We start from the raw sequence: 17,144 nt of genomic DNA on the forward strand, positions 1-17,144 counted from the left end.
GCTTGATTTTGTTGTTTTCTTCGTAATCAAAAATCCCCACCAAAAATAGCCCCATTTTTTTGTGATTTGTTAGTGTGTTGAAGTTTTATTGGATTTGATCCATGAATTTGTGTTTCCACGGTGGATCTAGCTTTCCCCACCCTCCCCACCTTTTCCATCCACAAATTCGCCTGAATTCGACATCACCACCTTTCTCCACACCGAAATTGAGCAGTTCTTCCCGTGCCCGATTTTCGCCCAGGCACAGGACGACCGGGCTCCACCAGACGTCCGATGACCGGACGACCGTGACCCACCGGACGCCCGTAAAAACCTGACGAAACTGAATTTTTCCAGTTTGCCCACCACCATTTCCCCACTTTCCACCACATCTTCCAAACCCTCATACCACCACAGCTGCCCACATACACCACCATCATTCACCAATACCTCCTATGACGATTTTGACACATTTTGGTCTTTGAGATTTTGTGTTGTGGTTCCTGTGTCCTATTGTGTTTCGGCTATATAGGTACGGTTCGACATCATCATCACCACCGCTCATCTTCGCAAAGGACTCATCATCGCCAAGGACGGTAACCTCGATGACATCTTTGTCATACCATGCCATTGCATTGATAACCACGTAGCCTTACTTTTGCATTGCTTACCCATCGAGACTAGCCATTGAGTATTGTCGGCAACGTGACTTGTGCACCTTAGTGATCATACTCCATAGCATACATACCACACCATAGTGGTGCGTATCTTGGCATCATTATTTTGTGTCACAAAGTTGTCATCGCATACACAATTGCTATCTTGGTTCGTGAAGTTTTGCATGAGAAAAGAGCTCAAAAGTGAAAGAGCCAAACAAGATTTTAAGCAAAGAGGGAAAGATAAGCAAAGAAGCTTATAAGCAAGAACCATTGCATCATACTACATTAAGATTGTCATATCCGATCATCTTGGATCATATCACCGAAATACCATACATATAGCATACTTGGGATAGAGGTCGTTGCATTTTTGCCTAGTAGGTTGTGCACAAGTTCATATCCGCCTATTGTGCAATCGTGCTAGCGTCTCTCTAGTATTGTGCAACAAGAGCATTTTCGTGGATTCCACATTTTGGCTCATTTTTGGTTTGCACAATCCCACTTATCTATTTGCGTGTGTGTTTCCATGTACCCCTACTTGCTTGGTCTACTTGTTGCATTTGCAAATTTGTGAATCTTTTCCAACATTATTGAAGCTCACTTACAATTGCATCAAATTTTGCGCTACCATCCTCACCAAGCTCCACCATAAGCTTTTACTTGTGTAGGTGTGAGAACCGACAGGAATTGGTACCAATTGTGCTATTTCATTGTCCGCATTTGAGTGATCTTGATCCATATTCAACATCGGTCAAGGTACATTTGGTATAAGTTCTTCTCCTTCTCACACTCACATTTTGCTTGGAATGATGGATAGGCCAAGTACTTCTACCAACCCAATCTTCATCAAGCAAGACGACGACATGTCATCATTCGTCACCAAGAGCTACCTCTTTGGTGCACAACAAGCGTTGCATCCAGAGCAGCAAGCAATGACCAACCGCATCGACAATCTCGCAACCAACTTGCGACTCTCCGAGCAACATACAAGAGACTACTTCGACAACAAGCTCGATGCTCACAAGCAAGAAAACGACGCAAGAATGGACAAGATCTGCACCTTGTTGGTGAACCGCCCTCCTTCCACTTCTTCATACTCAAGACGGAGCCGCTCAAGTCGACACTCCGACGATACCTTCTCCGGCTCAAGTACACCGTCATCGAACACTCTTCAACGAGCCGCACGTCAAGACCGTCATGCATCCCGCAATCCTCTACACGACAATCATCCACAAGAGCAAGTACATCGTCCTCAACCAAACCAAGACCCTTTTGCACAAGCTCAAGAAGGACAACGTCAACGTCGCCAAGACGAAGAACGAGCGCGTCAACATCAAGAGGAACAAGACGCCAAGGCTCAACGTCTTCAACAACAACAATGTGAAGCACAAGCTCTTGAGGTGCAACGTGCCCGTCAAGAATCAAGTTGATTCATTGCCAAGCGCAACCGTGATCGGTGCAACCAGGAGGAAGCACTTCTAGAAGAAATCCAAGAGTGGAACTACCAACCAAGAGTGCAATGTCAAGTTCCCCAACCTCCTCCTCAAGCTCGACAAGCTCCTCCACAACCTCAAGTTCAACAAGAGCAAGTTGATCATGGACTTCCTCCACGCCAAGAGCAACATGAGGTTGATTATCCTCCACGTCAAGGGCGTCATCATCACCCTCGACAACAACACAATGAAGAGCAATGCTATGGCAAGCTAAAATTCACCATGACCAAGTTCAATGGAAGCAATGATCCCGAAGAGTACCTATCATGGGCATTGAAGGTCGACAAAATATTTCGTTTGCACAACTATGAGGAAGAGAAGAAGATCGCTATGGCATCACTTGAGTTCCAAGATTATATGCTCATATGGTGGTAACAAGTCCTTGAGCGCCGAGAAGCAAGAGGTGAACCACCAATCACCACTTGGGCTCAAATGAAAGATGTCATGAGAGCATGTTTTGTGCCCACCTAATACAACAACGATCTCTTCAAGAAGCTCCAACTACTCAAGCAAGGAACAAAGAGTGTTGAAGAATACTATAAGGAAATGGAGATAGCCATGATATGAGCCAATGTCATGGAAGATGATGAGAAAACTGTGGCACACTTCTTGAATGTCCTCAACCATCCCATCAAGAAGATCACCGACTTCCAACCCTACTCCAACCTCATTGAGATCATGCATCAAGCTACCAAGGCAGAACGTCAAGTGCAAGATGACTTCAAGTACGCCAAGTACTCATCCAAGACCTACGGCTTCTCCAACAACCAAGCTTCAACGACTCCTCAAACTTCTACCTCAACCAAGCCATCTACAAGCAACGACGACAAGTCAAGTTACAAGAAAACTTCGAAAAGCTCAAGTGGTCCTCCTACTACTACAAGCAACTTCAAGCCGCGCGCTTCATCATGTACTCCGGTCGATGAGACCGTCATGACAAGCTCCTTCAAGTGTTTCACTTGCGGTGGCCGAGGCCACAAGTCTTTCTAATGTACCAACAAGCACACCATGATCCTCAACGATGATGGAACCTATGACTCCATGAGTGAAGCAGAAATGGAAGCCCTTGAGAAAGTGGCCATGCACCGGCGCGTGAACGAAGATGAAGACGATCAAGTCTTTTGTGATGAGGATTCGAGCTCCGCTCTCGTTGTCTCCAAAGTCTTGACTCTTCAACATCAACAAGACGAAGACCAAAGATGCCACATCTTCCACACAAAGGCCGACATCAATGGGAGGTCCATCAAGGTCATCATCGATGGAGGTAGTTGTCACAACTTGGCAAGTGAAGAACTATGCTCCAAGCTACAATTGGTTAAGATGAAGCACCCGCACCCCTACAAAGTCCAATGGATAAGCGATTCCGGCACTATACGAGTTGAGAATACGATCCAAATCTCCTTCAAAATCGGTGCATATGAGGACACTTTGGAGTGTGATGTCGTCCCGATGTCCGTTTGCCACTTCCTTCTTGGTAGGCCATGGCAATTCGACCGCGGTGTCATCCACAAAGGGCGTACCAATCACTATAGCTTCAAGATGAAAGGGAAGGAGTATGTGCTACGACCTATGTCTCCTAGTCAAGTGATAGCCGACAAGCAAGCCACCCATCATGGAGAGAAGAGTGAGAAAGTGATCCACCAAAAAGAGAGTGAGAGCCACGAGCCAAAATCGAGTGCCTCCATGATGAGCGACAAGAAAAACTTCGTCCTATTTGCCACCAAAAGTGAGATGAGAGAATTGTGTGAGAACTCATCGAGTGTTATGCACTTTGTCCTTGTGTGCAAGGATGGGGAACCAAAAACTAACACCTCTCATATCTACCTTTAGTGTTGTATTCTCTTTTGTAGGAATTCCATGATGTTTTCCCCAATGAGCTACCTCCGGGTCTACTTCCACTTCGAGGCATTGAGCACTGAATCGACCTCATCCCCGGAGCACCTCTACCAAACAAAGCTCCATACCGCGTCAACCCCGAAGAAACTAAGGAGATCCAACGGCAAGTACAACAACTAATCGACAACGGACATGTACGTGAAAGCTTCAGACCTTGTGTCGTTCCCGTTATACTTGTGCCCAAGCAAGACGGTAGTTTTCGCATGTGCTTGGATTGTAGACCTATCAATGCTATTACCGTTCGTTATAGGCATCCCATTCCTCGCCTAGATGATATGCTTGATGAACTTAGCGGTGCCACCATTTTCTCAAAAATTGATCTCAAAAGTGGCTATTATCAAATCCGCATACAAGAAGGTGATGAATGTAAAACCGCTTTCAAAACCAAATTTGGCTTGTATGAGTGGTTGGTTATGCATATGGGTTTATCGGAAGCTCCCGGTACTTTCATGCGCCTTATGCATTTTGTGCTTCGTCCTTACATTGGAGTGTTTGTTGTGGTTTACTTTGATGACATTCTTGTTTTTAGCAAATCCATGAAAGAGCATCTAAAGCATGTTAGGGCTGTTTTGCAAACTCTTCGCAAGGAACGTCTTTATGCCAACATGAAAAAGTGCACATTTGGTGTTGACAAGCTTGTTTTCTTGGGTTTCGTGGTTTCTTCCAAGGGTGTCCATGTTGATGAATCTAAAAATGAAGCAATTAAAACTTGGCCCCAACCCACCAATTTGCAACAAATGTGTAGCTTTCTTGGCCTTGCGGGTTTTTATCGTCGCTTTGTGAAAGACTTTAGCACTATCGCCGCACCTTTGCATGATTTGAGTAAGAAAAATGCTCCTTTTGTTTGGGTACCTTTGTAATCCACCGCTTTTGATGAGCTCAAATCTTTGCTTACTCATGCTCCGATTCTCGCTTTGCCCAACTTTGACAAAACTTTTGAGGTTCATTGTGATGCAAGTGGTACCGGAATTGCCGGAGTTTTGATGCAAGAAAAACGAGCCATTGCATATTTTAGTGAAAAACTCTCTGGTGCTCAACTTAACTATCCCATCTATGACAAAGAATTGTATGCTTTAGTGCGTGTGCTACATGTTTGGGAACATTATCTTAGACCTCATGAGTTTGTCATACATACCGATCATGAAACACTTAAGTACTTAAAAGGCCAAACTAAGTTGAACAAGCGTCATGCCAAATAGAGTGAATTTATTGAATATTTTCCCTATGTCAGCAAGTACATCAAGGGTAAGGAAAACGTAGTGGCGGATGCCCTTTCCTGCATATGCACGCTTGTCACTAAACTTGAGTTGAATGTTATTGGCTTTGAGCACATCAAAGACTTGTATGCTAATGACCCATCTTTTGCTACTCCTTATGCTAAGTGTTCGACGCATACATCTTGGGAACGATATTACATCAAGGATGATTATCTTATGAGAGCTAACAAACTTTGCATTCCCAAGTCTTCTCTTTGTTTGCTCCTTTTGCAAGAGGCTCATGGAGGCGGACTCATGGGACACTTTGGACGCGACAAGACATTCGCCACACTCTCCAAGAACTACTTTTGGCCCAAGATGTACTGCGACGTCTGATACGTCTCCAACGTATCTATAATTTTTTTATTGTTCCATGCTATTATATTACCCCTTTTGGATGTTTATGAGCTTTATTTTACAAATTTATATCATTTTGGGACTAACCTTCTAACCGGAGGCCCAGCCCGTATTGCTGTTTTTTTTGCCTATTTCAGTATTTCGAAGGAAAGGAATATCAAACGTACTCCAAATGGAATGAAACCTTTGGGAGCATGATTTTTGGAACGAACGTGATCCAGAGGACTTGGAGTGCAAGCCAAGAAGTAGACGAGGCGGCCACGAGATAGGAGGGCGCGTCCACCCCCTCTGGGCGCGCCCCCCTGTCTTGTGGGCCCCTCGGGCGGCCACCGACGTACTTCTTCCTCCTATATATGCCTACGTACCCCAAAAACATCCAGGGAGCAAACAAAACACAATTTCGACCATCGTAACCTTCTATATCCGCGAGATCCCATCTTGGAGCCTTCGCCGGCGCTCCGCCAGAGGGGGAATCGACCATGGAGGGCTTCTACATCAACACCATAGCCCCTCCAATGAGTTGTGAGTAGTTTAACACAGACCTTCGAGTCCATAGTTATTAGCTAGATGGCTTCTTCTCTCTTTTTGGATCCCAATACAATGTTCTCCCCCTCTCTTGTGGAGATCTATTCGATGTAAACTCTTTTTGCGGTGTGTTTGTCAAAATCCGATGAATTGTGGGTTTATGATCAAGTTTATCTATGAGAAATATTTGAATCTCCTCTGAATTCTTTTAGGTATGATTGAGTTATCTTTGCAAGTCTCTTCGAATTATCAGTTTGGTTTGACCTACCAGATTGATCTTTCTTGCCATGGGAGAAGTGCTTAGCTTCGGGTTCAATCTTGCGGTGTCCTTTCCCAGTGACAGCAGGGGCAGCAAGGCACGTATTGTATTGTTGCCATCGAGGATAAAAAGATGGGGTTTATATCATATTGCTTGAGTTTATCCCTCTACATCATGTCATCTTTCTTAATGCGTTACTCTGTTCTTTATGAACTTAATACTCTAGATGCAGGCAGGAGTCGGTCGATGTGTGGAGTAATAGTGGTAGATGCAGGCAGGAGTCGGTCTACTTGTCACGGACGTGATGCCTATATACATGATCATGCCTAGATAATCTCATAATTATTCGCTTTTCTATCAATTTCTTGATAGTAATTTGTTCACCCACCGTAATACTTATGCTATCTTGAGAGAAGCCACTAGTGAAACCTATGGCCCCCGGGTCTATCTTTTATCATATAAACTTTCAATCTACTTTTATTTGCATCTTTACTTTTTGCATCTATCTTATAAAATACCAAAAATATATTTATCTTATCATACTATCTCTATCAAATCTCACTTTCGCAAGTGGCCGTGAAGGGATTGACAACCCCTTTATTGCATTGGTTGCGAGTTCTTTGTTTGTTTGTGTAGGTGCGTGGGACTTTTGAGGAGCCTCCTACTAGATTGATACCTTGGTTCTCAAAAACTGAGGGAAATACTTACGCTACTATTGCTGCATCACCCTTTCCTCTTCAAGGAAAACCAACGCAAGCTCAAGACGTAGCAAGAAGGATTTCTGGCGCCGTTTCTGGGGAGGTCTTCGCTCAAGTCAAGATATACACTACAAAAAAAATACACTTCCGTGATGATACGTGTTTGTCATAGTAGGTCGTGTTTTTTGTCATGCATGTACATCCATGATGATTTTATGACAGAATCAAGATAGTCATACCTGTGCTGTCGTAGAAGTGTTCCATGACATTACCAAAATTATCATCACGGAAGTGTCCACTTCCATGACGATAAATCGCGCGTCACAGAAGTGCTTTTGTCAAGGGTGACCGACATGTGGCATCCAGCATAACAGAACGCTGTTAAGCTATCGGTTCGGGTTTTGGATCCGATAACCAGTTAACAGCCCCGACCAATTGAGATTTTCCACGTGTAAAATCATCATTGGCTGGAGGAAACACGTGTCGGCTCATCGTTGGGACAGAAGTCATCCACTCATTGGACGGAAGGCGCCTATGATACGTCGACACGTGGCACGGCCCAACAGAGGCCCATTCCTGTGAAAATGCCGGCCCGTTTGACTTGGTCAAAAGGTGGCGGGCCGGCCCATGGAAAGCCTGTTAACGACCTATTCGCATATTGCCCATTTACAGCCCGCTAACCCAAGGCCCGTTACGCCCAATCCGAATTAGGCCCAGTAGCGTCATCTGGGCCATCTAATATGGCTCCAGTCCGTTTTCACTTCTGGCGCATGTATGGCCCATGACGTCTTTCGGCCCATATGAGGCCCTATGTAACTCTTGGCCTATTAACGGCCCGTGGTGAAACTGGCCCGTAATGAACAGTGTATCACTTTACACCCATTAACGACCCGTGGTGAAACTGGCCCGTAATGAACAGTGTATCACTTTATACCCATTAACGGCATGTTATTCCGTTGGGCCGTTTCCAGCCCATGTTATCTTTCGGCCTTCTCAGAGCCCATTTATTCTTGGGCTCGTTTCCAGCATTCGTTTACTTACGGACCGTTACTGTCATTTTCTGCTTGTGGGCCAAATTCAGCCCGTGGTTACAGTCGGCCCGTTTGTGGTCCGTTAATACGTTGGGCCATTTTCATAGCGTCATCAAATACGGCCTATTAACAATGGCCCATTATGGTCGGCCCATGAACGGACGATTCCAACTCTAGCTCGTTTACGGCCATAATGCGGTCTATTTGGCCCATGTTTGGCCAATCGATCATACAGCCCATATAAGGCCCATTGATGATACGGCCCGCAGAAGGCCCATTCTTTCTACGGCCCGTAGAAGGCGCACTGTTTCTACAGCCAGTAGGAGGCCCACTGTCACTACAGTAAATATTATCCCATGGTTATTGTGGCCTAGTTTTAAAAAATAGGTTATTGCAACCACTAGCAAACCGCGGAAAAAGAACTGCAATGACTACAAGCAAACAAATAAACAAGACAACAAGCATATAAATAAGCAAGCAACTAACGCTAGGCTATCATGGCTATTACACATATTACATCCACTGGGCATCAAAGTTCGCCACCAGTGCAAATATAGGGAACAAAGCAGCATATCATATACATTGGTTGTCAAAGTTGGCGACCAGCGCAAATAAACGCCGCAACAAAACAAATCCAGAACTGAAACCACTTCAGAAGATCTGAAGAAACAATATCCTGGGTACCCATAATGCTGGCACGATGCTTAGCAAGCTTATTAACTTTCTCTTGTTTGGCGCTTAAATCCTCCAACGCTTGTTGTTGCACTAGAAAATATGCATCTGAATTCTGCAGGGACTTCCTCAGTCCTTCAGCTTCCTGTCACAGCACATCTGATCGATGTCTTTCAACTTGAAGTTGAGACTCAAGAAGACGAACTGATTCAGGCAGCGAGTTCGAAGAGCTTGTGCCAGCAGAAGTGGCAAGTAACTCGAACACTACATCAAGACAGGACTTTTGGGTTCCCTCACTGTCGTCAAGATAGTTTTTATCCGCTTTCTTGGAGACCAACAGGGATGTCTCACTATCTTGAACCTTATCTGCGTTACTTCCTTTACCATTGGATAACGCGGTACTGTTCTCTAATATTTTGTCCGCATTCTAAAAGAGAAACAAGCAGACACATCACATGTTTACCATGTTGTATATGAAACTCATTTTGGTAAATGAGTTCAGTAGTAAAGTGGACAGGATAACAACATGAAACAAACATATATCTATGTACCATGGTCACTTTATGGTCTATATCATTCTAGTCTTTGTTGCCAAATCAAGATAGAGACACAGTTCAAATAATATTTGTTCAAGAGAAAGCAGAATAGACAAAATATAAGTGTGGGTAACTATAGAGCAATAACGACACTTGTAATGTGCATGACATGAGAACATAACAGTTTATCCAATTGAAACTGAAATCAACATTGAGCAGGTTACAACAGCAAACAGTTAAAGAAACAGGTTTAAAACATACCTGTTGCACTATTGGAGTTTTAATTCCATCCTTCAAATTTGAAAATAGTTGGTATGAGTAAATACAGTAATGCAAGAGCAAAGGAGTATGAACCATAGCTACAGAACCTGACCTGAGAACAAATCTTCTTCTCCTTTAAGCGTTGAGTTGGGATTCGGAGTGGTGGTCCTCGTGCTTTGGGCACTGCAGTTCCCTTACTAACTCCTCGTGTTTGGGTGCTTTGTGGTGGAGACGGTGTTGTGTCAACTGGAACTGGGTTACTATCTGCCGGGGTTGGGGTTAGAAGGGGTGTAGCTGGTTGTAGCGACCCGACCCGAATGGGTCAAGTCTCTGTGCTTACGTGTCATCCCTGGATCGGTATGCTGACACACACAGTACTCGAGGATTTATAACAGAGGTAAATCACATGTATAAAGTAGCGTAAATAATATTACCTCAATCCAAATAGCGGAAGCAACAAGGTTGTGGATTCCCATCAACACCAACGGTAAAGTTGAGTATAGGAAATCGTAACCCTAATGTATCACTTACTCGTCGTAAGATCCTGCAACATTAGACGTTGCATCCACAAAGGGTCAGTACATTGAATGTACTGGCAAATTCACACCATAGAGCAATGATGAAAAAGGCTATCACTACATGCATATTTGGCTGGTGGAAAAGCTCTATGGTTACAGTTTTTGCGAAAAGCCAATTTTTCCCTACTGCAATGGAATAAATTTATTTAACTATCATGGTGGTTGTTAAACATTGAGAATGGTTGATAGTATTCTCAATCCCAATTAAAAGTACTCATTAAAACCCAACAATATAAATTAAACTAACATGATGAGATTCACAGGAAAATCCAAGTACTAGATACTCAATATGTCCATAACCGGGGACACGGCTAACCATGATTAGTTTATACACTCTGCAGAGGTTTGTGCACTTTTCCCCACATGACTCGATCTCCTCCGTTTGGTTTCTCGCACTACATGGTGTTTGAGAAACGGATGACCGAGACATAGTCTTTTAGAAGCGCTTGCACCTTACGTAGAGGGTAGACCGTACCAACCTACATCCCCTACATCTGCTAGTCTACCCTGTAAGAGTTCGCACGACTTAGTCAACTATGCTAGAGCCCATAATATCATGTGGCTGCACATGGAAGTTTCTAGTTTGAATAATCTCATGATCCCTTTGAGCCTGGGTGGCGGTCCGAAGAAAAACAGGCAAGTCCTGGAAACCCAGGTGCCTAGACAGGCAAGTCCTGGAGTAACCAGGTGCCTCAATCCACCCAGATGTGTGTTTAAGTTGCCACCTTAAATAAACCATCAATTAACAATCTCACATCTGTCATGGAAAATTCACTCACCCAATCCACGTCTACTAGCATAGCATGGCATAATAAGCAAACGTAGAAGTAACTCCCAAGGGTTTGATAATAAAACAGGTAATAGGTGCTACCTCAATCTACTTCCCAAAACCCACAATTTAATTAGATCCTAATCATCCAATGTTTGAGGATTGAAACTAATGCATAAAAACTGGGTAATAAGGAAGTATGATCAAAGTGTGAACTTGCCTGCAATGTTGATGAAGATGATTCGCACTCAAAACTCTTGATAGTTCTACTCGTCACACTCCGGTCAATCTATCGTGAGCAAGCAATAGTAACCACACATAAGCAATCACTCAAAAGATCGGAAAGAACGAAGAGAACAACTCGGAAAACATCAAAACCAAGCAAATGACTCTTGCAGCATAAAACAATTTCTAACATTACCAAAACTATGTGAATTTGGCCTTATCAGAAAGTTTAGGTCAAGAGCTTCGGGATGCAAAAAGAATGACTCAAATCGGAGTTATAAAACTCAAGTTACGATCAAACGAAGTTCAAATACAAATATGCTTGAAAACAAATTTTAAAACTTTCAAAAACATGTTTAAGTGGTTTTACTGGAAAGAGGGGATTGTAACGAATAGGTGGGCATTGGTTTCGTTGGATTCCGACTAACGAGTAAAAAGTTGTAGACGTTTGAAAACCAGGGGCTAATCTGTAAATAAATACTCACGGATGGGTCCCTGGCCGAAAATAACAGAAAAAGAAAAAGACTAAGAAGTGAACGTTCGCTAAAAAAACAAAACGAAAGAAAGATCTGGATCGTTGGATCCAGATCCAACGGCGATGGGAGGGCGGCGGTTACCGCGGCGGTTGACTGCGCCGGCGGGGAGGAAGACGACGACGGCGGCTTCGGCCTCGGACGGGGACGGCGGCTCCGGGGCTCGGCGGCTCCAGCGGAGTAGATGGTGGCGCCGGCGGCGGTCGGCTGCGGCGGTGGTGTGCGGGGCAGGCGGGCGGAGTTGCGGCGGCGGTGGCAAGATCCGGCGGCGCGGGGCGGCGAAGTGCGGCGAAGCGAGGAGACGGACGGGGTCGGGGTCCGGCTCCTTATAAAGGGGGCGACCTCGGGTGCGTGGAGGAGGGGCAAGGGCAAAGGTGGCGGGGCGCGGTGTCCGCGACGGACACGGCGGCGGCGGGAGTCCGGCTGGAGCTCGGGGACGCGCGGGCGTCGGGCTGGGCCGTAGCCTGGCCAGTTGGCTGGGCCGGCCCAGTTCGGCGGAAAGGTCTTTTTTTTGTTTTACAAATTTTCAGAAAATAAAATAAAACCAAAAAAATAAAAAAAATACTATAGGCATATAATATATCAACATTTTCAGAAAAAGATTTCCTACAAGCTGAACATTATTCTAGAGTCAAATAAAATACACACAAATTTAATTAAAACAAAGAGTGCTTCTGCCCTAGTAAAATCCAGTAAAAATCATTTTAAAAATACCAAAATTAATTCAAATTTATTTCTCTCCAATTTTCTGATGTAGGGAATCATGTTACCCTATTTTCCATATATTTTATTTTTGGAGAAAAATAATTTGAATAAAACTCAAATAACTCCAAATTGAAAAATAAATTCAAAAGAACTTTGAATTTAATTCTTTGAAACTCCCAACTCATATTTCATATGTTTTGAAGAAGTCATTTTATCTTCGCTCGTGAAAATCATTGAGTTGCTTAAAGTTCCTGGGTTGGAAATATTTTCCAAATGAAATTCAAATATTTTCAACACCCCTTGTCATTTAAATAAATGGAAGAAGTCATGTCATCTTCTCTCCAGGGGTTTTGTGGTGAAAAGAATTTGAATTCATGAAGATCAGAAAAGAAAATGAAAGTTTGGGAAAGTCCTTTTATTCCCTCTCATTTAACTTTCAAAAAGTTTCGAATTCACTCATTTTCAGTCAATCAATCAAACAATCAATCAAATCTATCTAATTGTTTATAACATTCCAAAATTTAGAATTTTGGGATGTTACACTGGTTCTCTGTCCAACTCGGTAGGGGTACAATCTGCGAGAGTCTGGGTTATGTGTGGTGGATCTGGTCCTTGGGCAAGTACAACCGTGGTTCTATCTTCATCAACTGGTAGCACTATCTTTTCTGAAGACCGTGTTGTTACTCCCTTAGATACTGCCATCACGCTCTCCAATTCAAATGGCTAATAAACAAGAAAAGTAATTGAAAGTATAGACATTGTATGATAGACATGTGCAATGGATAGTGGGGAATAAAAGAGGGCATGAAATAATTCATATTTATGTTGTCTAACCAAATAGGATAGCATGACACAATTTCACATATATGATGGTTAACTAAACAGGATATCATGACACAATTTCACATTATGATGGCTAACTAAAAAAGATGGAAAGACATAGTTCAAAATATGAGACTATGTAAACAGGATGACATGACATAACTATATAATGTGTTTATTAAATAGGTTGGCATGCCATAATTGACATACATTAACGGATAGAACGCCATAATTCAAAATATGATGACTGTAAACACTAAACAGGATGAGATGATATAACTATATGATGTCTTTATTAAATGGTTGCCATGCCGTATTCAAATAGATGATGTGTATGTACTATGTAAACATGATGGCATGATATAATTCAAATATATGATTTATATAATAAGCAAGTAAGCAGATGGCAATCCATATATGATGGAAAAACTAAGGAATGCAAGACAACATGCATGACATGGGTAATATAACCCTGCCAAGTTTGAGCATAGACCTCAAGGGGAAATAGGACTGGTCATCAGTCTATGAATCCTCCTCTGAAGAGCTCTCTGTAACCAGCAAGATGTCTGCTTCAGCAGGTAGCATTGTCTTCTCTAAATACCTTGTTTTCACTCTAGATACTTCCATCACCGCTTCAAATGGCTGATGCACAGGAAGAGTAGTTGAATATACAAACGTTGTCGACAAATGGAACATGTAATACAAAAAAATGATAGCATGATATAATTCACATACATGATGATTGGCTAAACAGCATGGCATTGCATAATTCACATATATATTGCCTTTGCAACAAGATATCATTGTATAATTCACATATATAATGTCTTGCAACAAGATGGCAATGCATAATTCACATATATGGTAATTAGACACTGAACAGGTGGTATTCACACAAAGCATGTCTAAACTAATCAAATGACATAGCAATGCAAGACACCATACGCACGATATGAGCAACATAACCCTGCCAAGTTAGAGCATACACCTCGGGGGGAGGGGGTGGGGAATAGGACTGGTCATATGTCTCTGAATCCTCCTCTGAGGAGCTACCCGTAACCAGCGAGATATGCGCTTCATCAGATAGCATAGTCTGCTCTGAAGACCTTGTTTTCATTCCAGAATTTGCCATTACCGTGTCAAATGGCTGATGCACACGAAGAGCAGTTGAATGTACTAACATTGTTGACAAATGTAATATGTAACGAAAAAAAGGATGGCCTGATATAATTTACATATAAGATGACTGGCTAAGCATGATGGCATTGCAAAATTCACATATATGATGCCTGGCTAAACAAGATGGCATTGCATAATTCACACAAACAGTGAATAAACTAAACAGATGGCATTCGCACAAAGGATGTCTAAACTAAGCAGATGACATATTTGATGTATAAAGTAAGAAATGCAAGACACCATATGCATGATATAACCAACATCAGCATGCCAAGTTAGAGCGAAGACCTCAGGGGGTAAATAGGAGTTGTCTTCTCCTTCTGAATCCCCCTCAGAACAAATATCTTCCTCTCGATTACAATCCGAAATGCGTGGAGGGGGGGCTGCCTTTGCGCCTACCATGGAGCGACGTCTGCATGAAATTTTATTGCCACGCAAGGCTCGTCTCTTTTGCTCTACATATTCAGTTCCATTGTTTACAATAACAGTCATGCATAGGAATAAAACATAGTGAGATTATGTAAGGAGTTCATGCAGAAATCCAGAGTGATGGTAGAAACCTATGGATAGACCGAAAACCAATAATAGTAGGCAGATAATGGCTTCAGTTAAAAAATACAGATAATGGCTTCTTTACTGTTTGTTTCCCACCCAACATGAAACTCATAGTAGACACCGGAGATTAACCAAATAGTAGATAGATACTATTGATAGCGGCCCTGATATGTACCCCACAACCATTTAAAAACTCAAGTTTGACCATTAGTTTGGAGCTGGCTCAGAGTCTAATCGGTGAACCGGACGATAAAGTAGCATGTAATATTAAGCGATGCATAACGTAAGCAGACACGAAAGAGTGCGACCTCTCTTGCGGACCCATGTAGTCCTCGAGGTCATCTGCTCGGTTGATGATGGTAATGCAGTTTTCATGGCTGCCAGCGGCGGGGAAGAAGATCTGAGGCGGCGAAAGACAGTCTGGAGGCCGGATCCCTGCTGTGCTGGACCCTTCTGTCGTTGTAGCAGCTGAGCTGGGGTGGACGAGGGTGCAGCAGGAGAGGGACAAACCATGCAAGGTTTTCTTTAACAACTATCTGTAAGAGAAGTAATTATGTAAGGGCTCGTTTGAATTGGAGGATTCCAACAATGCAGGGATAGGAAATAGACAGGAATAGGATAGGACTGCACGTGCAAAACAGAGAATTTAAAAAACACAGGATTTCTGCCAATCTGCGTGTTTGATTCACAACAATTGGAAGATCACATGATGCAAATAAGCATGGTGAGATTAAGTCAAACCACAAGAAAATGTACGGTTATAATGCTATTATGCTACTATCTCTCAGTCTTGTGCTTCATGAATAGGAATTTGAAAAGGAGGACAAGTGAAAATTAAAATTCCTATGTTTTTTCTTTCAAGGAGACACTAAAGGAACAAATCCGTGTGCTTAGTGGACAATATATATAACATGTAGAGTAAAAAAGAGATGCAACAAGTGTAGAACCTCTTTGGCGAAGCCATGTCGATCTCAGCGTGATTGGGCTGGCTGGTTAGGATGCTCCGGCTGACTTTGCTGTCGGAGGAGGGTAAGAAGATCTTAGGCGTCTGGAGATGGAGCCCGAGGTACTGCTCCGCTGTGATGGAGGGTTTCGTCGTTGGAGCATCTCCGGTGAGTTGTACGACGCCGAGGCTGAAGCAGGACAAGAGAGACAACGAACAACGTTAACCTGAGTGGAATTCTAATAGCATCTCCAATACACGACGTAAAATACATAACCACAAAGTGCTAGATGTAAAATACATCAGCCGCTCATCTCTGAACTTAACTGTCGAAACTGAACTTAACTGTCGAAACTGAACTTAACTGTCGAAACTGAATTTTGCCGTCGAAACTGAACGCACTAGTAAGGTGAGGCTACACGTCGGTCGACTGACTTTTTCATCTCTGGTCAGTCAATTTTGCAGCCGTTGGATACGAAATCAAGGGCCTGCGGTTCATCTTCAACCTCCACCCCCCTGAGCCGCCAGCCACCATTGGCCAAACAGCGGCCCCCCGCCGCCCGCGGCCGGCGGTGCGCTGCCCCGCCTGCCTCGAAAACACTCCCCACCGTCGGGCCGCCGCCCCGCCACCGCCGATGCCGAGCTTTTTCTTCGGTGATCCCCACGCCACCACCCGGCCAACGCCCCGCCACCGCCGGCGACCCCCCCCATCCTAAACCCTAAGATAGATAGTGGGGTACCTCTCCGGCGAGCCCCCCTCCTTGCTGCGGCTGGTTCTTCCTTCACCCCGGCGAGCCCACCCCTTGAAAATCGACTGACCCAAAAGTCGATCCAGTCGACTGAAGTGTAGCCAAATCGGAGCAGCATCGCAAGCAAGAGCAAGAGCGAGAGCAGCAGCGCGAGCAAGAGCAATTGCAAGAGCAGACCAGGCAGGGGAGCGAGAGCAAGAGCAGAGCAGCAGTGCGAGCGAGAGCTAAAGCAGCAGCAGTTCCAACTGATGTGGACATCACCGCCAAGGGAGCGACGCCATGGAGGAAGTGGCCGGAGACGCCGTCATGGATGGAGCCGCGCCGTGTCTGCTCGGGACCGAGCGCCGGCAGCACCGTGAGATCGAATCAAGAAGAAAATGCGACGATTAGTGTACAACCTCTTTGGTGGCGCCGATTAGGCTGCAGCTTCGTCTGAGGAAACGGTTATGATGATGCTCTTCCGG

This window comes from Triticum dicoccoides, chromosome 3B (genome assembly GCF_002162155.2).
Source record: "Triticum dicoccoides isolate Atlit2015 ecotype Zavitan chromosome 3B, WEW_v2.0, whole genome shotgun sequence".
Taxonomy (NCBI): Eukaryota; Viridiplantae; Streptophyta; class Magnoliopsida; order Poales; family Poaceae; genus Triticum; species Triticum dicoccoides.